The 23,082-nt window shown below is 44.1% G+C and overlaps 1 protein-coding gene across 6 annotated transcripts in view; it reads left to right on the top strand.

The window, feature by feature from the left end:
- Positions 1-23,082, top strand: part of Fryl (FRY like transcription coactivator) — a 246,331-nt gene that overhangs the window by 53,790 nt on the left and 169,459 nt on the right. For all 6 annotated transcript variants that reach the window (XM_059275978.1, XM_059275977.1, XM_059275976.1 and 3 more), the window contains exon 3: positions 12,402-12,528. The gene's annotated coding sequence lies outside the window, so the exon portion shown is untranslated. The remainder of the gene's footprint in view (positions 1-12,401; positions 12,529-23,082) is intronic.

Genomic DNA, 23,082 nt, shown 5'->3' with positions numbered 1-23,082 from the left:
AGACCTTGGAGTATGTTCTTATCTGTGGGAGCTACTGACAAGTACAGTTGAGATTCTAAGAACTCTAGTTGTTTACTTCAGTTGTGACTTTGCCTTAAATAGTTTTGGACTCGTTCTTTTATGATCATCGAATTATCTGCCTTCGAAGATCTTAGTGGAAGTGTTTTTATGGACGTTATTTAAATCATCACATCTACTTTTAAAGATTAAAAAACAAAACAAAACAATGTAGCTAAAAACAATTAGATGGCGAGAGGAAATGGAGAATGGATGTTGGTGTGCCCATTCCTTTGCTCAAGCTCTTACCACGGTCTTGGGGTCTCTGCACCATGCTTTTCTGTAGCCCCTGATTATTTTGATGTATGGCCTCAGTCATAACACTCCATCCATAAATATTTCAGTGTGACAGAGAAACCCTGCTACAAAACAAAACAAAACAAAACAAAAATGTCGTTGTGGATTCCTAACAGACAAGGACTCCCGGTTTTAGCTGATAAAGTAGAATCTTAATCTTTTAGGAGAATTTATAGAAACATGGGAACACTAACATTTAAGTGAGGAGGGGGCTACTGTAGTGATCTGAAGGAAAACAGAGATATTAATCTTCATTGCATTGCCTTGTGCTACATGCATACGTGTGCACACGTGTGTGTGCGCGCGCGCATGCGTGCGTGCGTGCGTGCGTGCGTGCACATGCGCGCACCTGGACATGGAGATTCGGAGGACAACTTGTGGGAGTCCGGTCTCTCCTTCTACCACGTGGGTCCAGCGACTTGAACTCACGTCATCAGGCTTAGCAGCAAGAGCCGTTGTTACCACAGAGCAGTCTGGCCGGGGGAGAATGAGATCTTTGAAATGGAATAAACAGAACCAAGAAATTCTCAACAAGCACTTGTACCAAAAAATAAGACTCACGTATAAAGCACCAGCTGAGGCCTTTATAGCACACAGTGGAAAAAAAAGGGAGTGAAATCGGCACTTTTCAGCTGCCAGTGTGTGCCTGCATCACAGACAGGTTAGTCTGGGAGGAGAGCCAAGGACATCTCATTCCATTGGAGATAGCATTTCTGTTTCAAGACTCATTTTTGAGGAGGAAAATTAAAACGGTGCACACAAACTGCCAATCAAGAAACAGCAATATTACGTGCAGCCATGAAGAATGGAGCGTACAGCTTAACAGTAGAGAGGGGAGCAAGCGCAGATAATATTGTTCAGTACCCAATAGAAACTGAAGCAGGGCATTCTGTTTAATGTGTAAGAAACTTAAACAGAGTTAACCCGGATAGTACTGTGAAACTATTACATATTACTATTAAACTGTAGGTGTTTAAAAATTTTATCTTGGGGCTGGAGAAATGGCTCGGCAGTTCAGACCACTGGTTTTCAGAGGACTTGGGTTTGATTTCCAGCAACCACATGGCGGCTCACAACCTTCTGTAACTCCAGTTCGAGGGTCATGACTCCCTCTTCTGACCTCTGTGGGCACCAGCCATGTGCGGTATACATACACACACGCAGGCAAAACACTCATGCTCATGAGATAAAAACCTCTAAAAGTATTTCCTGATTTGTCTTTTTTAAGTGTTTTGCCTTCATCTATGGCCCACAGGGGCCAGAAGAGGGCATCAGATCACCTGAGCTGGAGTCACAGATGGTTGTGAGCTGTCATGTGATGGGAACCAAACTCCAGTCCCCTGCAAGAGCAACAACTTCTTTTTAACCACTGAGCCATCTCCCTAGCCTCTTCGGTGTTAGAATCTTGACAGATTTTCATTTATTACTTTATTGGGGAATTCTTGAAAGTTTTTGTTGTGGATAGCATCTGTGATACATTAAACAAACTGAGATCGCTTACCATATATCAAGCACTGTTTAAGTACTTTTCATTTTTAATTCTCACAGTAGCCCCGAGAGATTTTATCATTCTTATTTATGGATGAGTAAATGAATGTAGTCAATCATAAAGATGGAGTCATTCCTTCAGGGTCTACTCATTGCTTTTAATTGTAGTTTTATCTTCAGGAACTGGGAAGTTACTATAAATATTATTATTGTTTTTTCTCTTTGTGCTTAAAAACACATAATGAGTTGCGGTGTTAGTCCAGAGTGTGTTTGGCTTTATTTATTTAGCTGCATGTGTTTCGTCTTGTGAATATATCTGTTTTTCCCTTCCAGCTGGTCCTTTGTTTTGTGCTTGGACCACCACAGCATTTTATTATCCCTAGGAAGAACAGTAAATTGAATACCCTAAGAATTTCTTTTTTACACTGGATCATATAAGGCAGTTTTCAATTATGGAGTGTACTTGACACGTATTTCCCTCTGCCCCTCTCTCCTCCCCGCCCCTCCTGTTAGTTCCCCTGGTCCCCTGGACAGTTTTGTTTCCACTTTCATGCCATCTGTACATATATAATTTTATGTGTCTACATGAAACCTGGGAACCACAAATGAGAGGAAACATGCAGCCGTTGTCTGTCTGAGAAGGACTTCATCACTTGGTGTGATTACCTCTAGCTCTGTCCGTCCATTTTCCTGTAAACATGTCATTCTTTTTTATTGTGTCAGAATTTCTTACATGCATGTAATGTGTTTTGATTAGATCTTTTCCTTCCCCTAGCCTCGGATTTCTCCCCTTCTTCTCCCCCCTCCATTTCTCCTTCCAACTGCATGTGCTCTGCACCCACTGAGTTTCCTTAGTGTGCCTCGGTGTAGGACCATGTACTGGAGCACGAGGAGCCCCTCAGCTTAGAATCCGTGAAGAAAACTGATCTCCTTCCTCAGCAGCCTTCAGTTGCCAGTATCTCCTCAGACTTCATGCCCTTCCACTGTCCATGCTGGGATTTAGGCTGGCTTGGTCTTATGTATGCTGTCTGTCTTAGTTAAGGTTTCTGTTGCAGTGAAGAGACACCATGACCACCACAACTCTTATAAGGAAAACATTTAATTGAGGTGGCAGCTTACAGTTCAGAGATTCAGTCCATTATCATCATGGTGGGGAGCATGGCAGTGTGCAGGCAGACATGGTGCTGGAGAAGGAGTTGGAGAAGGAGCATGTTGATATGTAGGCAACAGGAAGTAAGCTGAGTGTTACACTCGGCAAAGCTTGAGCAAAAGAGACCTCAAAACCTGCCCCCATAGCGACACACTTCCTCCAACAAGGCCACACCTACTTCAACAAGGCCACACCTACTTCAAGGACACACCTCTTAATAGTGCCACTCCTTTAGGGGACCATTTTCCATACACAGTCACAGCTGCTGTGAGTTCATGTGTACACATGCTGTTTTCCTGCATATATCTACTCTCTTAGGGTCTTAAGTCTTTCCACTCCCTTCTCCCACAATGATCCCGAGCCTTGGGAAGAGGGGTTATGATGTAGATGTAACTGTTTAGTAGACTAACTCCGTAGTCTCTTATTCTCTGCCCAGTTGTGAGTCTCTGCATTAATCACCCTCTGCTGTAGAGAGAAGCATCTCTGATGAGGGTTGGGAGATGAATCACTCTGTCTATCAACCATTCCTCTGTATGGATGAAAAATACTGGCCATGGTGTATGCACCCCCTGTTCTTGCTGCATTCTCCTATGGATGGACACCTATGTTGGTTTTGTACCTTAGCTGTTGTGAGCATTGCTGGGCAGACCTTAGTGCCATGCCTATGAGGTAGATGACTCGTCTTTCAGGTAAACTTAATGTAGCTGGGTCACATAGTTGGTTGCTTTTAACTTTTGAAGAAACTCGTTGCCAATTTCCATAGTAGCTGGACTCCTTCACATTTTTGCCAGCAGTGTTTAAGGGTGCTCATTGTTGAGACAGGGTCTCATTATGTAGTCCCTGTTGACCTTGCTATGTAGACCAGCCTGCCCCTGTCTCCTGAGTGCTGAGATTAAAAGTGTGTGCCCCTGGACCCAGCAAGGGTTCCTTTTTGTGATCATCCCTTAAAATGAATTTGTGTGTGAATTTCTGATTATCTTTCTAGAATTTGCTCTGAGAAATGTCATCACCGGATGAAGGATGATAGACTTTTTAAAGCCTTTTGATACAAGTGGGGAGACTGAAGGTGACAACTGTCCTTCTTCTTTGAATTTAGAGACGTTGATTTGGTGCAATAAATTTGGGAGAAGTAGGTCATCTAAATCTTCAGTGGGCATTTGCGCTTTTCTGGTCTCTTTTATAGATGTCAGACTTCGCTCGGCTTGTTGGAAGCAATAAACAGAAAGAAGAAGGGAGATTTATTAAGCGGTGGCCAGTGCCTGCTTCATGACCTTGAGATGCTTAGCTCTCTCCTTTTAATTTCAAAGTTGGATTAGCCCAGAAGCGCTCTTATGGCTGAGATCACTCAGTTGGGAAAGTGCTTATCGTGCAAGTATGAGGTCCTCAGTTCGAGCCCCAGAGCAGTCGTGACAAAGCTGGGTGTGGTAGCTTGTGGTCCCAGTGCTGGGGAAGCAGAGACAGGTAGCCCCCTGGGGCTGAATGGATGAGCTCTAGGCCAGTGAGAGACTGTATCACAAGAGATGGATAACATTTCTGAGGATGTGGCCTGAGGTTGTCCTCTGGACTTCACAAAACACAAGCACTTATAGGCATGGACATACATGTATGTACACACACACCTGAACTCACATAGATGTTAAAAACTCACATTGCAAATTATTTGTATAAAAGCATATAAATTATGCTTCTGAAAGTTTGCATGAGTTTTCTGTGGTGTTTTATCTTATTGAACCGCAGGGACATAATTAGATAAACCATGTTCCATTGTTTAATTTTTAAAACTATAGATACAATAAATGTACACATTAATCAGGGTCCTTAATGACCCCCCCCCCAAAAATGTTTCAATCATTACATTTTTAAATAGAAGGATACCCGTCCCCACACCTCAGTGGATCACATGTCCCCTTTTTGTGACAAGCAAGAACCAAAACAGTTTGGCTAATTAATTGATAGTTTTGGGCTGGCTACATTGTTCAGCAGGAAAAGGCACGTGCTGCCAAGCCCGAGGACCTCGGTGGGCTGTATCAGCCCACGTGGAGGAAGGAGAGAGCCAGTTCCTGCAGGTTGTCCTTTGACCTCCACATGAGTGCCACAATATGCATGCAAGCACACAAAATAAATAACATTTAAAAAGTTAAGAAAGAAAAAAGGATGGTTTTTGTTGGAAAGGTAGGGCTTTGTTGTGTTTCTCTTGAATGTGTCCCCGAACCTCTCCTTGGGTAACTTCTGTGGAGACTTTAACTGTAGGTTTGGGACATAAGTGAAGCTTCTTGGAGAATAATTAATGAAACCAGAAAGTTAGGCTTCCTGGGAAGCTGAAGGGGTTAGGATTAGCTTATTCTGGGAAGGGCAAGATTACTGCATTATAATGGGACCGGCTAGGAGTTCATGAGCATTGTGGATGGAAGAGAAGAAATGGTCTATTGAAATTTGGAGGCTGCTGCTCTGTAGTATGAACAGCATAATTTAGGGAACTAAGGTACGTGGTGGTTATCAGAAGTAAGTGTACAGAGGGTTTTTTAGAATTGCCAGGGATGTGTGCGCGCATGTGTGTGCCGGTGTGTGCTCCCAGCACCAGCATGCAGAAGGGAGGGTGTCGGGTCCCTCTCTGACTCTCCACCTCATTTCCTGAGACAAGGTCTTTCACTAAACATGGAACTCATCATTTCAGCTGGACCGGCTGGTAGGTGAGCTCCCAGGGCCCATCTGTTTCCAACCCCCAAATTCAGGGGTTATGGGCACGGGTGGCCATGCAAGACTATTCTGTGGTACTGTGGATGTGAACTCATATCCTCTTGCTTGTACAGAAAGTGCTCTTACCCAGGAAGCCATATCCCCATTCCCTAAAAGATGGAATTTTACTTTATAATTGGTGGTTGTATTATAAATGTTCTCAACTCCATAAAGTTAGGTTACTGTGTATTTTAATTATTTCACTTATGTTTTTTATTATTTTCATTTATATGTGTGTGTGTGTGTGTGTGTGTGTGTGTGTGTGTGTGTTATCAGTGAGGCTATATACACATAAATGCAGTGCCTGAGGAGGTCAGAGGTGATAGGTCCTAGAGCTGTAGTTACAGGTGATTGTGAGCCATAGGATGTGGAACCCAAACTTGGCTCCCTGCATTTGTCTCATACGTACTGAAGCAGTGCTAAGTTTAGAAGGTATGAATGCTCATTAGAATATAAGTGGTACGCTCTAGTACAGTGGTTCTTGACCTATGGGTCATGACCGCTGGGTATCAACCCATTCACAGAGGTCACATATCAGAAATCCTGCATATTTACATTGCAATTATAACAGTAGCAAAATTACAGTTACGAAGTAGCAGTGAAAATAATTTTATGGTTGGGGGTCTCCACAGCATGAGGAGCTGTATTGAAAGGGTCGCAGCATTAGGAAGGTTGAGAACTACTGCTCTAGGGGGGGATTTTATTTTTTCACCACCACATTCTCCACAGATGGTTCTAGTTTCTAAACATTTATCAAATGTGTGGTTTCTGTCAGTTTATGTGGAGTACAGTTGTAGTCATAGATTTTTAGAAGTTTAGGTAGAAGGACATTTATGAGTTGGAGATACATTCTGCATTGATGTCTACTAGGATTCTTCTGCATTTACCCCCAAGGTTTTCTCTTGGATTTTAAGTCTAGATGGGAACACAGAGAATATTTTTATTGATATATTTTGATCTCATGCCATTTTTCCCTGTGCCAACATATAAATATGGTAGGAAAATTGTACCAAAAATATATATTCACACATCAGTACTTAAGAAAATGTGTACACTGTTGTGTTTTCATTTGGTTAAATAATGAAACATTTCTAGAAAACTCCCTAACATTGTGAATGGAAAATCTGCTGATTGCTTTGCTTAGATCAAGTACTATGACACCGCTGTTCTGGCTAAAAAATGCAAAATCAACAGAATGTTGACAAATTTACCTGCTGAGAACGTTGCTTTGTCAGCAGGAGATTTAGAGTGTTTTTTTTTTTTTTTTTTTTTTTTTGGAGGGGCGGGGGTGGGGTGCTGTGCCTGGTTCTGCCAGCTCAGATCATTATACAGCATCTTTAGCAGGTTGTGTGATATAATCTGAGATTATATCCAGTACGGTTTGTTCCCATATTCTTTCAAATTAGAATTTTGGGGCCAGCAAGAGAGCTCAGTGGGTCCAGGTACTCACTGCCAGACTGACAACCTGCATTGCATCTCAAGCACCCCCATGGTGGAAGGAGGGGACCTACTTTGCAAGTTGCCCCCCCCCCCCCGCATACGTACACACATACACACACACACACACACACACACACGCACGCACGCACGCACGCACGCACGCACGCATGCACGCACGCACACACACACACCAATAAATGTAACACACGCACGCATGCACGCGCACACACACACCAATAAATGTAACCTGATGGGAGGTGATAAAGCAATTCAGAGGTTTAAATATAAACCCACTTTAAAGAAGTTATAAAAACTGGGGCTGGAGAGATGGCTCAGTGGTTAAGAGCACTGATTGCTTTTCCAGAGCACCCGGGTTCAATTCCCAGCACCCACATGGCAGCTCACAGCTATCTGTAACTCCAGTTCCAGGGGACCCGGCACCCTCACACGGACATACGTAACAGGCAAAACATTAATGCTCATAAAAATAGAAGGAGATAACCTTTGTAAAAAGTTATGAAAACCATAGCATTTCTAAATAATTAGACCAAGACTGACCAGAAGTTTGAATTGTGATACAATCAGCAATAGTTTTATGGAATCATTATTTTTCTTTGGCAATTAAATGGGTGTCAAAGCTGCCATAAAATTTTCATCTTTATAATTTCTTACCAGTCCGACTCACAGGATGTGCTTATTGCCCCCTTAATTATTTGTGAGTGGGTACTTTATAGTTTATGCAGTCATTGGATCAAATAGCTTGCTGCTGTTCGTGGTTTCCGTAAATGGTTTGGATGTCACAGGTAAGAACTGTGACGGTTGTAACTGGATGTGAGCGTTGATGCCTCCTTACTCTCAAACTCTGTGGGGAGGGCTTATATCACTTTGAAAAGGGATTTGTTTTTATTTTTAATTATGGGTATGTGTGTCTGTCATGTGCCTGTGGAGGCCAGAAGAAGGCGACAGAGCCCTTAGGGCTGGAGTTACAGCTGCCAGTGCTGGGAATTGAACCCAGGTCCCTGGAAGAGTAGTAAGTGACATTAACCTCCCAGTCATCTCTCCTGCCCCCTCGTTTTGTTCTGTTTGGTTACCATCATTTTATGAGACCTTGCAGGGCTACAGAATAACTTTAATGGTATGCCAGATCTGATGTCTTGCCATGCATTTCTGTCTTTGGTTGAAGCATAATACAGTTCTAGATTACCACATGGTTGATATTCAAGAACAATATAAAATACATTTGAAGTGAAATTTAGATTTTCAAGTTGGAATCATCCAAGTAATTTACCCTAATCCTTTTTTTTTAACCTGATGGGGTAATCCTTTCCATAACATTGTATAGGAATGCTAGTGATTTCTACAATATTTCTTTTTTTTTTTTTTTTTGGTTTTTCAAGACAGGGTTTCTCTGTGTAGCTTTGCGCCTTTCCTGGAACTCACTTGGTAGCCCAGGCAGGCCTCAAACTCACAGAGATCCGCCTGGCTCTGCCTCCCGAGTGCTGGGATTAAAGGCGTGCGCCACCACCGCCCGGCTATTTTTCTACAATATTTCTTAAAGGATTTATTCATGTTATTTTTATATGTACGTATCAGTGTTTTGCTCACATGTATGTCTCCGCATCACATGTGTGCCTGGTGCCTTTGGAGGCCAGAAGAAGGCTTTGGGTCTCCAAGAACTGGAGCTGTGGATGGTTGTGAGTCTCCTCGTGGGTGCTGGGAATTGAACCCTGGTCTTCCATAAGAGCAACACTTGCTCTTCATGGCTGAGCCATCTCTCCAGCCAGTATCCCTGTCAGCAGGGATTCTAAATCCTTCATGAGGCAGACTTTTCATTAACAGTAAATAATCAGGTTGTCCCTTAACTTGAGCCCAGATCTACCATGTGCTGAAGACCCCTGTTTCCCGCTCCACATTTTGACATACTCCAAGCACACAAATACTGTGAGTATGCTAATGAACATTTTGACATACTCCAAGCACACATATACTGCGAGTATGCTAATGAACATTTTGACATATTCCATGCACACAAATACTGCGAGTATGCTAATGAACATTTTGACATACTCCATGCACACAAATACTGAGGGTATGCTAATGAACATTATTGACATACTCCATGCACACAAATACTGAGGGTATGCTAATGATCAGCCCTCAACTTTATTCTCTGTTCATTTTTTGCTCTAATTACTTTAGCTTATGGTTTCCTACATGAATGTGTATCATGGAGACATACCTCAAATGCCTTACGAAAATGAAGATCATTAAATCTCTGGCATTCGTGCTGTAATTATTTCAGAAATTGTTTTGGAAAAGAAAAGGAGATTTAGAGTCTCGCCCAGAGGTCCACTCTAGTTCCTGGATTTAAGTGCAGCACACCTGGGCCTCGGGGACTGTATTTGGGCCACTGTGGTCTTTATTTACTGCAGATCTAAGACGTGTCCCCCCCCCCCCCCCCACACACACACTGTAGGTGAAAATCACGCCTCTCAAGCCTTCTGTCCCTTGGCTGTGTACAGAATTCACTTTAGGTCTGTCAAATACCAACTGGCCTCCTCTATTTGACCTTTTAAAATTAAAAAAGCCAGGGCACCGATCTCATGTACAGCTTGAGCATGGACAGTTAGCATAACCTTCCTGACCTTCACTGTCTCAAAAGCAACATGATAAAAGTAATAGTAAAAATTACTTTTCTTACGGAAAAAAAAAAAAAGTTCTTCATGTCAGTGAATCCCACATTAAATGGTATGTAGGGAGACGAGGAAAAGCTGATTGACATGCAGAAAAGCTGACCCCCCCCAAAAAAAATCAGAATCAAAAAAACCTTAGATACAGACATCTCCCCCACCCCCAGTCCTGGTAAAAAATACAACCACCAAGGAAAACCAGAGAAATACTAACCAAATACTTTCCTGGGCAATCACACATTTTATCTCTTGGTTCAAAAGTGAGAAATTGAGGGTGGAAGGTGGCGTGTCTGCTGAAGGTGCTGGAGGGAAGCTTCAGGGGACAGTGCTGGACCTGAGTGCTGGTGATGGCGAGTGGGTGCTGGAGAAGCTTGCTGCGTGGGAAGAGCAGACCAGCCAGGAGGGAGGCGGGATGAGAGCCCCATCCCCACGGTACAGTCCGTCCTCGAGGGCTCTCTAAGTTGGGTTTGTTTTCCCCCCTTCCCCCCAGTTTTAATTTGTTATTTGTGAGCGTGTCTGTGATGGGCACGTGTGCCGCCTCACACATGTGGAGGTCACAGGACAGCTCCGTGGAGTTGGTGCTGCCCGTCACCCTAGAGATCCAGCTCAGGCCGTCAGGCTCTCAGGGCAAGCCCTTTCCCACTCCGCCATCTCGCTGGGCCCTCAGCTGTCCCGGTCCTCCAACTTTTTACCCTAACAGTCGTCAGTTTTGTGAGTTGTCCTGAAAGAGAAGGCAAACCCACTTTAAATCTTGGTGTGTGGCCGTACCAGTCAGATAGAGTTTGTAATACGGGTTTTATGTACTTTGAGGGAGAAAAGATGCCATGATCCAAAGGCAAGGAAAATATCAAGAATATGGCAGAAGTGTGGTTATCTTTTTTTTTTCTTTTTCATTTCTTTTTTTGGGGGACAGGGTCTTTCTAGCCCTGGCTGCCCTGGAACTCACTATGTAGACCAGTCTGGCCTTGAACTAAAGACATTTGCCTGCCTCTGCCTCCCAGGTGCTGAGACTAAAGGTGTGCACCACCACACCCAGCCTGGATACTCTCTCTCTCTCTCTCTCTCTCTCTCTCTCTCTCTCTCTCTCTCTCTCATTCAGAAATGCTTGATGGAAAGCAAACCATTTCAGCAAGTCTCAATGATTCTGATTATTAAAAAGTGTGATATTGAAGTGTTAATCTAATTAATCTTTATTAATAAAAATCAGGAGTCAGATATCGGGGTAAAAACTTGAAAGATCAGAGAAACAGGGGAGTAGCCACCAATGACTTTCTACTTCTTCCATTCCCCCCATCCAAAAAGGGCCAAGATCCTTTCTCTGCCCTGCCTTATAACTTCCTGTCTCCTCTCTGTACAGACCTCCAGACGTCTATGGTTAACTAGTGGCTAGCTCCACCCTCATATGTTATATATTATATATATAAAATGTGTGTGTGTGTGTGTGTGTGTGTGTGTGTGTGTGTGTGTGTGTGTGGCCTTTGCTGTGGTTTTTTGACCATGCTTCTTAGTAAATGGAATGCTGTATTTTTATAACTTGACTAAAGGAATTTCAAGTTGAGAGTCCAATAACAGCATGTCAGAGTTAATCCTTTTTTCTTTTGGGTTGGTTATTAATTTCACTAATAAGAAAAAAAAATAGGTATGATTTAAAATGAGAGAATTGGCCCATATAACTGTTGAAAAGTGCCATGACCCTCAATGGTAGTGAAACATGGAATGCCCGTGACCACACCTGAGTTCTTACAAATGGTGAAAGGACATTGTGGTCATTGGCTTCATTTTCAGCAACTTTTAGAGAATTGCAGATATGCACAGTAGTGCGTTGTCCAAAGGTCTTGCCGGTTACTATAATAAGATTTTGAAAAATACACATCCTAAATTAGATCCATTAAGTATGGTGCCCGGTAGGCACACGAGCTGTTTGGCAATGGTGTATTTTGACGAGTACAACGACAGTGTGTTAAACCTGTTACTGTATGAGGTCAGCGATTGGTTTATGAAATCATTACTTCGGAAAGAAGGGGGAGAAAAGTATAGATTAAAGCAGACCTGAGTGATACACCTGCCACCTGTCTGGATTCTGTTCAACAATTAGAACAGGTGGGTAGAAAGACGCTTGGAAATTCGAGCAACGTTTGGTAGTTGGTGTTAGTATACCGTAGGTACTCGAATGGGCTGCCTTTGTTTTAGAGTGGGGTGTACTGAATTATCTACACGTGAATTGCTTGGATGTCTGCCTTTTTGCTGCAGAATAATCTGGAGGGTGGGTGGGGTATGAAGCTGTGAGTGAGAGGTGATATTCTGTGAGCTAATTGTTGCGTTTGGGAATAACGGAGGCAGGCCTTTCTATCATTCTCAATAATTTTACACTGGCTGCACCGTTTCCATAGTTTAAGAAAAAATAAGTAATGTGTCATATTGGAGGAGATAGTAGCACGGGGTGAATGATTGTTACAAGTGAGGGTGGATTCGAATTAACACAAAAGTATTCTTAGTATCAACATCCCTGACAGGCAAATGTTGTGTTTTGTTTCTTTCTTCAGAGAAGAAGCCATTTATTTGAATCTGGGCAGTTAACCTCCAAATGCTAATTCTCCAAACTGCTTGAGAGTCATGCACGATTAGATGCTCCATGTCACCACCAAGAACTTAGTCTGGCGTGGCCCTACGGTAAGATCACAGTAAATACTACAAGTTAAGAATGACTAAGGTCTAGGAAGGGTTTTAAATGCTGCTTTTCAGCTCCCAGCTTTGATTACAGTTTCTGTGTTAATCATGTTCCATCACATTAATGATACACCTGACATGATTAACTTACTTATGAAGAGGTTGATTTTGGCTCATGGTTTTGGAAGTTCTGGTCTGTGAATTGGTGTCTCATTGTTTTAGACCTGTGTCCAGGAAGCAAAGGGGTGTGTGTGTGTGTGTGTGCAGGATCCCATAGTTCCTTTCAAAAACAACTCCCCAATGATGTGATTCCTTCCCACTAGTCTCTAACTTTCAACCACCAAATTAGTGATCAGACTTTAGGTATGTGGACAATTGGGAGGCTTATACAGTTTTTAAAATTATTAGTTTTTTTTGTTTGTTTGTTTTGTTTTTTTCTCGAGACAGGGTTTCTCTGTGTAGCTTTGCGCCTTTCCTGGAACTCACTCTATAGCCCAGGCTGGCCTCGAACTCATAGAGATCTGCCTGGCTCTGCCTCCCGAGTGCTGGGATTAAAGGTGTGTGCCCCACCGCCCAAAATTATTATTATTTTATTGTATTTTTTTATTATGTGTATAGGTGTCCTGCCTTCATGCATGTCCATACTGTGTGTGTGCTTGGTGCTCATACAGGCCAGAAGAGGGCATCAGATCCCCTAGTACTGGAGTTAGAAGTGACTGTAAGCTGCAAAGTGGTAGTTTGGGAGTCAAACCCAGGCCCTCTGAAAGAGCAGCCAGTGCTGTTGACCACTGAGCCATCCCTCCAGCTCCTACTGGAAAACATTTAAGATACAAACAGATGACACATTCAGGGTTATGAGAATTACTCAAAATGCTCAGACGCATCAAGCGAATGGGTTTCTGTGACCTTTCTTTCCAGACCGAGACAGTAGTGGTGGATATGGTCTTGTCACTGGAATGTCATGCTGTCCCCTCTGCTCCGTGTCTTCCTCCGGGTAGGTTTTCGGGTAGCTGGTGTAGCTTCCAGGCTGTTTATTAGGGTTCAGCGCAAGAAGCAGATTGGACCGAGGAAGCAGAACCATTCAAAAAAGCCCTGTGCCACCCTGCAGAGAGATCCGGTTCCTCTTCTTAAATAGGAGACTAGCTGGAGACAGAGGCACATCTCAGAGTCCTTGTGCCTTGCACAAACCATCATAGAAACTGCCGGGCAAACACCAGGGACGAAGGAAACCTGGAGGTCTGCATTTTCTGTGGCTCCCAATGCTTGGCCGTCTGCACCTCAGCCCCTTCCTTTCTGAGATGTGAAAGTGAATGCGGGGTTAATGGTGACCCAGCAGGTGGGTCCCGTGTGTCTTGAACAAACACTAGGACAACTTCCTGTCTGGCCTGAGCGTGATGGGGCTCCTCAGATAAGAACCGGCAAAGGGGCCCAAGGCAAACAGTAGACGCCCCGTGTGAAGACCATGGTCATATTCACAAAGCGAGCACAAGAAAAGAACACCTGCAGGCGGTGGGAATTTTTAGGGTGGGAAGCCTAACGGTTTATAGTCATGACATTTTTTTCCCCTTGTTTGTGGTGATTGGGTGAGTGAGATGATAATTTTGTTCCTTTTCGGGTCAGAGGAAGCTTGGAGAGAGGATGTGCTTCTCAGAAACAGTTTATAAAAGTCAGGGGTTTTTCTGGTAGATACAGTACTGCTTTAGGGAAAGATATTTAAGTCTTCCTTCCCTGTTTTCACCTAGACAGAAATTCCCTCGCCCCGCCCCCACTTGTGTGACGGGGTCTCATGAGTCCCAGGTTGGCCCTGAATTCGCTATGTAGCCGGGGATAATCTTGAACTTTGCCTCCACCTCCTGAGTTGGGGGGATTATCGGCGTATTCCACCACGTGTGGGTTTATTGTCCTGGGGGTTGAACTCAGAGCCTTATGCATAGGGGGCAAGCAAGCACTTGATTACCTGAACTACATTCCCAGCCTCCTAGATGGAATTTACGTTACCCTTAAATATTCTTTCAGGCCTAATCGTAAATTAAAATTAACCATGAGGGACCTTCGAGCAGTATTTTTCGATGGATGAAATAGAGTCATTGACCCTTTAAGTCCTGTGGTCAAGGAGTTAGCGACAGGAAACTGACTCAAATCAGACGTCAGTTTGCTTTTCTTTTACAGCCATTTCCCCGGATAGCTATAGGGACGACTCTGCTCCTTCTTTAGAAATGTCACATTCCTATTTATCCTCATGTGGAGTACTGGAAGCAAGCGATCGTGCATGCGTGTGTTTCACTGGGTGAATCTGATTTTTGAAGTTATTAAAATACGTGTCCTATGACGTTACAGTTACCCAGGCTGCTTCCACCTTCTGTCTTCTGTTTGTTCGTAACTCTCTCACTCACTTGGTTCCCCACCAGAAGGCAGGCAAAAGCAGGGAGAGAAGTAGGTGGTTCTGACTTGGGCTTTACAGGCTTTGTCTTTCATGTATATCTAGGTAGCATTGACGTAGTGGGATTAACTCCATGCGCTCTTACTGTCATATGGGCTAGAATGTGCGGTTGTTTTGAAAGCCAACGCTATGATGCCGGTGACTACATTTATTCAATTTTAATATAACTTCTCGAATTCTTTAAGATGATGTTTTAGACAGGTCTGTTTTGTCAGTTACCTTTCGATGATATGTGTATTCCAGGGTTTCCACTGCTGTGAGGTATGATCCATTGTAAAGGGGACTTGCGTGCGCGTGGCTGTGTGTATTTAAAAGTCTAAAGTTCTCGCTGGCTCAGCCTCCTGTTCTGTGTTAAGTTATGCGATCTGGTAGTGAATTTTCAAAATGATAAGAATTATCTTTGGAGTCCAAGTTACTGTCTCGCACCCGAGAGCTTAAGTTTACTGGAAAGAAAGGGTACACCCCAGAACAAAGTAAATTTATTTTTACATTGTCACAGTGAGGGCTCTCGGAGTCTAAATGTTAAACCTGATGGACGCTAAGCATTTTATGGCGTGAGAATCTCAGGTAACACCCACTGCAGACGGACATGCGTATATGGCCCGTAGTCTCACAGATTGCAGCTGCTTGGTCTGTGTGTTATCAGCACACACAGTAATGTCCTCAAAAATCAGCTTCCAAGCAGCTGCTGCTGGGTGACCTGCCGGGCTTCAGCACCGCCTAGGCTCACATGACGCCTCTTTGCTCTTTGCCTCAGATAGTATAGCCCTTAACTGCAGCCATCAAGGAAGTTGGTCCGGTCCCGGTACCTTTCCTTTTGTGCTGCTGGGTCTAGTCATGTAGAAGAAGCACCTACCCGAAGATGGATTTTTTAAAGAAAGTCGTGCCTCCTGCTCTTTCGGGAGAGCTGGTTTTGGATGCCAGAGATAAGAGCCCAGGAAGTTCCCCCAGATTACTGAAGGTGCGAAGACTGTGTTCGAGCGCCTCTGAGACGACCGCGGGTGACCCAGGCGGGACTAAGTTGTGTGGAAACGACGATGAGAGATGTCAGCATCCACAACTAGGTAAAGTAACAAGGCATGGCTTTCAGATCTTCCAAGACTTGACTCCAGGAAAGTCGATTATTTTTTCAAGTAAGATTTAAGTATTAGACACGTGTAGTATTTTTAACCTAAGTCTTTGAACATTACAAGTTTTGTTTTGATTTAGGGAGGAGAAACAAATGATGTAAAATAGTATCAAATCATCAGGCCTGATGGTTTTGGTGGTCTTTGGGAAATATTCTGAGGAAGTATTATTAAAAACTGTTGTTATTAAACCCATGAAGAGAAACAAATAAGATGCCGAGTCTGATCTGCCCACTAGGAAAGTGACTTATTTTTTGTTTTTGTTTTAAATCTGCTTTCTTGTTCTGTTCTATAGAGAACAAGTATTTGAGTGGGCTGTACCTCAGCGGTAGAGCACTTAGCGTGTGGACGGCCCCCTGTGGGATGTTCAGCCCCACGAAAGCAAAATGCGTCTCAGAGCACACGAGGGTTACTGCATATCATACTATTCTTGTTACAAAAGTCAGTTTTACACAGGGCGAGTGGCCAATGGAAAAAGGCCGTCTGAAATCTCTGGTGGGGGCGCTTCCACATCGTGTTGGCAGTGGTGAAGTGCCCGGCAGCTTTCTGAGGGTCCTGGTGCGGCTCTGCTGCCCAGGGCCGCACAGGCGTCTCTGTCTCATTTAAAACGTCCCGGAGCGAGCGGATGCAGGGGTAGGCTCAGTTCATCTTTTAAGCATGAACAGGAATAAAATTTAGTCAACCTGAGCCTTGAGTCACTTCAATATTATACAGCGATTCATTTTTATGACCGTTCATGTCTTCCCGCGAGTGCTTCTTAGGGTCAATTTCCAGGCGCTTTTACAGTTTGTGTAGCCATTGTGATGTTACCTTTAAGAGAGTCTCCCGCTTAAATCTCAGGCAGGGTTTGGCAGCCTCCGTGACTTTGTGTTCTCCCCAGCATTCTTTCAGGTCCGTTTTAAAAAAAGGACGGTTGTATTTATGAGCAACTGTAACTTCTGCTTGAAGTATACCAATTATGTAAAAAGAATGGGGAGTTTTTTGTTTTAATAAAGAAAGTGTGTGTGTGTGTGTGTGTGTGTGTGTGTGTGTGTGTCCGTCCGTCCCCGCACAGGCCTGTGACCCCAGGCACTGCGGAGGTGGAAGCCGGAGGGTCGAGATTCAAGTGCGTCCTAGACCTCCACCGGCACAGGCTCCACTGTCTCCCAAACAGACAGAGAGAACCGGATCTTTCCTCTTTGGCTTTTGGGCAGCAGTTCTCCGCCAGCGTCAACGCAGCCATTGAAAATCTTTGTCGCTGTCCACGACCTGCTGGTGGCGGGGGCTAGCTGCTTGGATGTTTCTCACACGTCTGGAGGACGGGGAAGGCATGTAGGCACTTCGTGTAATAGCATGTAGGCTGTTAACCTGAATTCAAACCCTGGATTCAGCCGGCACACTCTCGTGTTCGGTAGTGTGCGCGCTCTTGTGCGCCCCTGTGTAAGAGGCGCTCGAAATTCACTTTTGCCTCTTTCACTTTCTGTCTGGAGCCACTGAAGTCCTTCCTGATTGTGTGCCACGCCTGACTTGATAGGAGCTGATAGTGAGCTGTGCCGCGCCCCACCTCTTTTTATGGTCCCTTTTATTTCTGAACTGGACCTGCGGTTGTTTCTGTGAAGGGTCACACGCTTTCTAGTGCCACCTGCATGTTGCAGAGTATACTCATCAGATTTTTGCGGTGAATGTTAAAGGAGGACTGTGCCAGTAAGATTGCCCACACACATGGGGAGGTCAGAGGACGCTTTGGAGAGGGTGTTTTCTCCTTTCACCTCGTATGTGGGTTCCAGGGATGGGACTCAGTTGTCAGGCTTGTGTAGTTAAGTGCCTTTACCTGCTGAGTCATCTTCCCAGCCCTACGTTTTTTGTTTGTTTTTTTTTTAGAGTGTGTGTGTGTGTGTGTGTGTGTGAATGTGGGTATGCCCAACCGTCTGCATGTGGAGAGCAGAAGATGAGTTTTGGGAATTGGTCCTCACTTTCCGCCATGGGACCTGGGATTCTAACGCAGATCGTCAGTTTAGCTTGGGAAGTGCTTTTGCCCAGGGAACCATCTCACAGGGTGGACCCCCACCCCCACTGCCCATCCCACCCCCACCTTTTAAATAATGATACCGGCTAGCGCTGGCTCAGCAGTTAAGAGCACTCCTCCTCCCAGAGGACACTGTTCAGTTCTCAGCACCCATGTGGCAGCTCACAACTGCCAATAACTGAAGTTCCAGGGCATCTGACACCCCTCTGGCCTCTGTGGGCGCCAGACCCCGCGGTATATGTACGTAGATTCAGGCACCCACATACACATGTAAAATGAATAACGCTTTAAAAGCATAATAGTTCCCTCCTGCCTCCCTTCCATTGTGTTAGTCAGATTGTCTGTTACGACAGAAAATCCGAGGAAAGCAGCCTATAGAGGAAAAGATTTCTTCTGGCTGCTGGTCTCAGTCCACCCCGGCAGAGGTGAGCAGCTCCCGTCATGGCATCCAGGAAGCAGAGAGAGGGAAAGCCTGTCTCTATGGGGCTTTCCACTCTTTACCTTTTATTCTGTCTGGCATCCCAGGCTGTGGGGTGGTGCTCCCATGGGCAGGAAAGACTTCTTCTCTCAGTTCACTCACCCTGGAAATGCCCAGGGTTGTGCTTTACTAACCCAGCTGGTACCATCCAGTCAAGTCGTCAGTATGACTAACCACCACAAGGATGCAGTTCACTGATTCAGTTTGTACAGCGTGTGTCTTCTTTCCAACTGAGGTTAAAACAGAACTCACTTAAGTTGTGTATGAGAATTTAATACCTGCCTCCCCCGCCCCCCCCCCCCTTTTTTTTGAGACAATGTCTTACTATGTAGCATTGACTGTCCTGGAACTCACTATGTAGACCAGGCTGGCCTCGAACTCAGAGAGCTCTGCCTGCCTCTGCCAGGCACTGGGATTAAAGGCGTGCACCATCACACCCAGCTCGTTCACATTTCTAAGAGCGCATGTAGTAAGCGCTCTTTGTGGAATTACTCATGCCTAACTCGTCTCATCAGAAGTAAAACTCAGCTTTAGGAAGTGACTTTCTTTGTTGACTAGTGTAGAGAGATTTGACTTTAAAATATCAGGTCCTTAAATTCCTATTATCCGGTGAAAGACTTTTTATTGTAATTTTTATTAGGAAACATGGAAATTGTACCACAAGCAGGTTTGTTTGTTTGTTTATTTTTATTTATTTTTATTTTTTATTTTTTTGAGACAAGGTTTCTCTGTGTGTAGCCCTGGCTGTCCTGGAATTCATTCTGTAGACCAGGCTGGCCTTGAACTCACAGGGATCTGCCTGCCTCTGCCTTCTGAGTGCTGGGATTAAAGGCCTCTGCCGCTGCCACCACCACCACCCAGCAGGTTTATTTATTTATTTATTTATTTAATTGTATATATCTGTCTGTCTGCGTCTGTGTGGGGGGTTGTCCACGTGAGTACAGGATGTGTGGAGGCCGGAGGTGTCAGATCCCCCTGGAGTTGGAGTTACAGGTGGTGTAAGCTACAGGCAGGCATGGGTGCTGGGAACCGAATTCAGGCTTCTGCAAGGGAAGTACCCGCTCTTAGCCACTGAGCCGTGTTTCTAGCCCCAGATTTTCTTCTTCTTCTTCTTTTTAAAGTGACTAAACAAAGTTTAAAAACAAAAGCAAGTAATAATCAAAGAAAAGAATTTTGATACTGTCTTAGACTAACAATATAAAATGAAAGAAAACCAAAAACAGAAGACAAAGACCTGGAAAATGCATCTGCCCTGTAACACAGTAGCTTCTCCCCGACCCCAGTCCTTTATCGTTGTTATTTTTGTTTGTTTTTTGAGACAGTGTCTCATGTAGCCTCGGCCAGCCCCAGACCTACTATGTAGCTAAGGATAACCTTAATATTTAATCCTGATATCTCCATGTCCCAAGTTCTAGAATTACATGTGTGCTTCTATACACTATGAACAGTAGTGTAGTTTGTTTTAAAGTACATGTTAATGCCTGTCCTTGAACTCACATTTCAACATGCTGACGTGCCTAAAGAAAACTACTTAAAGAGCCGGCCCAGAGCTGCTTTTCCTGTGCCCCTTTCCTGGTACACACATCAGACAATGCAGCTTTCAACTCTCACCTGAGAAACCTCCATTTGCAGTAGATGGTGATTAATACAGACCCACAACTGGCCAAAGTCCAGAGAAAAAGAGACTGTAGAATGCTCAGCATTAAAGGAAGTATGTAACACCTCCCTGCACCTGCCCCAGGCTAAGGGATCACTGTGGAAGAGAGGTTGGGAAGAGTAAGAGCCAGAAGGCATGACAGACTATAGGGAAACATCTGGACACAGCAGGGCAGCTGTTCACATGAACTCATAACCCTTGTGACAGTGTGCACAAGACCTGTGCAAGCTGAAACCAGACTGAATCCCAGCAAAGGAGATGTGTAGATGGATTTTACTTTGGGCCGCCAGCTCACAAAAAATGACCCAGAGACATATTATTAATTATGAAAGCTCAGCTGACGGCTTATGCTTGTTTCTAAGTAGCCCTTATAACTTTAATTAACCCATTTTTTTTTTCATTAGTCTACCACGTGGCTTTTACCTCTATCCCATTTTGTGTGTCCGATTCATTCAGCAACTGGTTGGCTTCTCCTTTCTTCTTTTTAGCCTCTTCTCTGCCCCATAATCCTGCCTGGTTATTGGCCATTCGGCTTTTTATTAAACCAATCAGAGTGATACATATTCACAGTGTACAAAAAGGTTATTCCACAGGAGAGAGGAGAGTTGGGCACACACCCTTATTCTTTTATAGTTCTAGTGTCTTCTCAAAGAGTGAGCCAAGAATCAAGGCTTCTTTGATTGCACAGTCTGTCTATGTTAGCTGCTCTGTCATGCTTCAAAAGTTTCTGAGGCTCAACGGCACCGTGCTCCTGCAAGTCCTTGATTATGTTTTATATAATAATAGAAACAGAAATTCAAGTTGGCTGACCCAAGACCCTGTATGAACTGGTGACACCCCCCCCCCAAATGTAGTAGTGTAGCCAGAAGCTATGAAAACATCCACTGGAACTGCTTATCTAGGAGGTGTTAGAGTTTTGTCATTATTTATTGTTTTAAAGGAAGGTATTATACTGGACTGGCTGGCTGGCATACACTATGTGGTTCTGCTTTGCCTTGACCTACTTCCAGCAATTCTCCTGCCTCAGCCTCCTTAGTGCTGGGATTAAAAGTGTGAGCCACCATGCTCCGCTAGTTTTATTCATTTAATGAAAGGAGAAACTGAGCATTTGGAGAAATTCTATGTAAATGATGGGGGACAGATGGATGTACTTATTCTCCTAGAGAGACACTGATATGGAATACCATTTTCTTTTTAAAGGTTTTTCTCATGGGAGGCAGAGACAGGCAGATCTGTGTGAGTTTGAGGCCAGCCTGGTTGGTCTACATAGTGAGTTCCAGGGCAGCCAGGGCTGTGTAGAGAGACTGTCTTCAAAACAAAGCAAAAAAAAGTTTTTTTTTAATTACCTTTATTTATTGTGTGTATGTGTGTGTGCATGCATGTGACATGGCACACATATGGAGGGCAGAAGACTGCTTGTGGAAGTCTCGTGAGTTTCAGGGATGGCAATTTGACTTGTCAGGCTTGGTGGCTGGCATCTTGACCCACTCCAGCTGGTTATTTCACCAGCCCATGGAAAGGTTTTTGTTCCTGAGGGATTTTAGACAAGGTTGGGATATAGCTGCATTGAGCCTTGTGTAAGAGGCTCCACAGAGAACAGTCTGGCTTAGAAAATATTACCTGTAATTGTGGAACTGCTTGTCTGTGCTTGTGACTGGACAGAAATATGCAGGAAGTTAATACATTAGTAGGTCATTATTTGAAGAACATCTTTGCTTTTAATCTTTTTTCTTCTGTTTTGAACTTTCTTTAAGTGGTACGCAGACTAATATTTTAAAAACCACCATAGACATTCCTGAATAGCCCAGTGCATTTCCCAGCATCTTCTGTTCATAGCAGTGTTCCAGCACACAGCAGCTAGTGAGGCCCCCCCCCCCATTCTCTTCCCAGTAGGCTGAGCTGTGGGGCTGACTGGGTTGGCTGTTGTGTTAACCAAACCTGTTTATGCCAATTCCAACTTGCTGTTGTGATTACATAATTAATTACGTATTACCTAATGCGGTGAAGGATGAGACTGGTGTAAACAGAGTTGGATGCTCTGGACAGACCCCACGAAGGTGGATTTCTAGAGAAAAAAATGTGCAACCAACAGGCCAGAGAAGTGTGCAGAACTGGAGATTTGCCCTTGAATACTTTCTGAAACTGAACAGTGGAGCCAGCGTCCGTGGCTTTGGTCTTAGACAAGAAAGACAATGGAGTGATCAACAAATCCAGCCTAAACGACAGGGCCCTGGCACTGTGTCAGGAAAGCTGGGCATTAAACATGAATTTAACATTTGAAGTTAAAATAAAACCTCAATGGGTCTCCCCCCACCCCATCCTCTGATTCCTACTTGAATAGAGCTTTTTAGTTAAACGTTAGCCATCTTCCCGTACAGCAAAGGACTCTCCTGTGCATTTCAGTGTCGTATTGTAATACCACTAAAGAAGTAAATCATTTGTTTGCCACATCTAGTTCCTATACAAAATAAAAGATGTCAGAACGATCAAACAAATGTAGTCTTGTTTTATTCATGAGATGCTTTTCAGCATCCTCCTGGCTTTTGGGTAGCATCCTGATTGTGTGATTAAAGACTGATACCAGGGCTGGAATGAGTGTACAGCTCAGTGGGACCCTGGGTTCGATCCCAGACACCTTAAAAGGCAACAACAGAAAAAGTACACCACTGACAAATATTACAACCAGAACATTATCTTTAGGCATAAAAGTTGGTGGGAAGAGCCGGGTGGTGGTGGCGCATGACTTTAATCCCAGCAGAGCCAGGCCAATCTCTGTGAGTTCGAGGCCAGCCTGGTCTACAGAGCGAGAGCCAGGACAGGCACCAAAACTACACAGAGAAAACCTGTCTC

The sequence above is a fragment of the Peromyscus eremicus genome, chromosome 10 (genome assembly GCF_949786415.1).
Source record: "Peromyscus eremicus chromosome 10, PerEre_H2_v1, whole genome shotgun sequence".
Taxonomy (NCBI): domain Eukaryota; kingdom Metazoa; phylum Chordata; class Mammalia; order Rodentia; family Cricetidae; genus Peromyscus; species Peromyscus eremicus.
The sequence above is the reverse complement of the archived record's forward strand: the minus strand, read 5'-3'. Positions and strand labels throughout refer to the sequence as shown.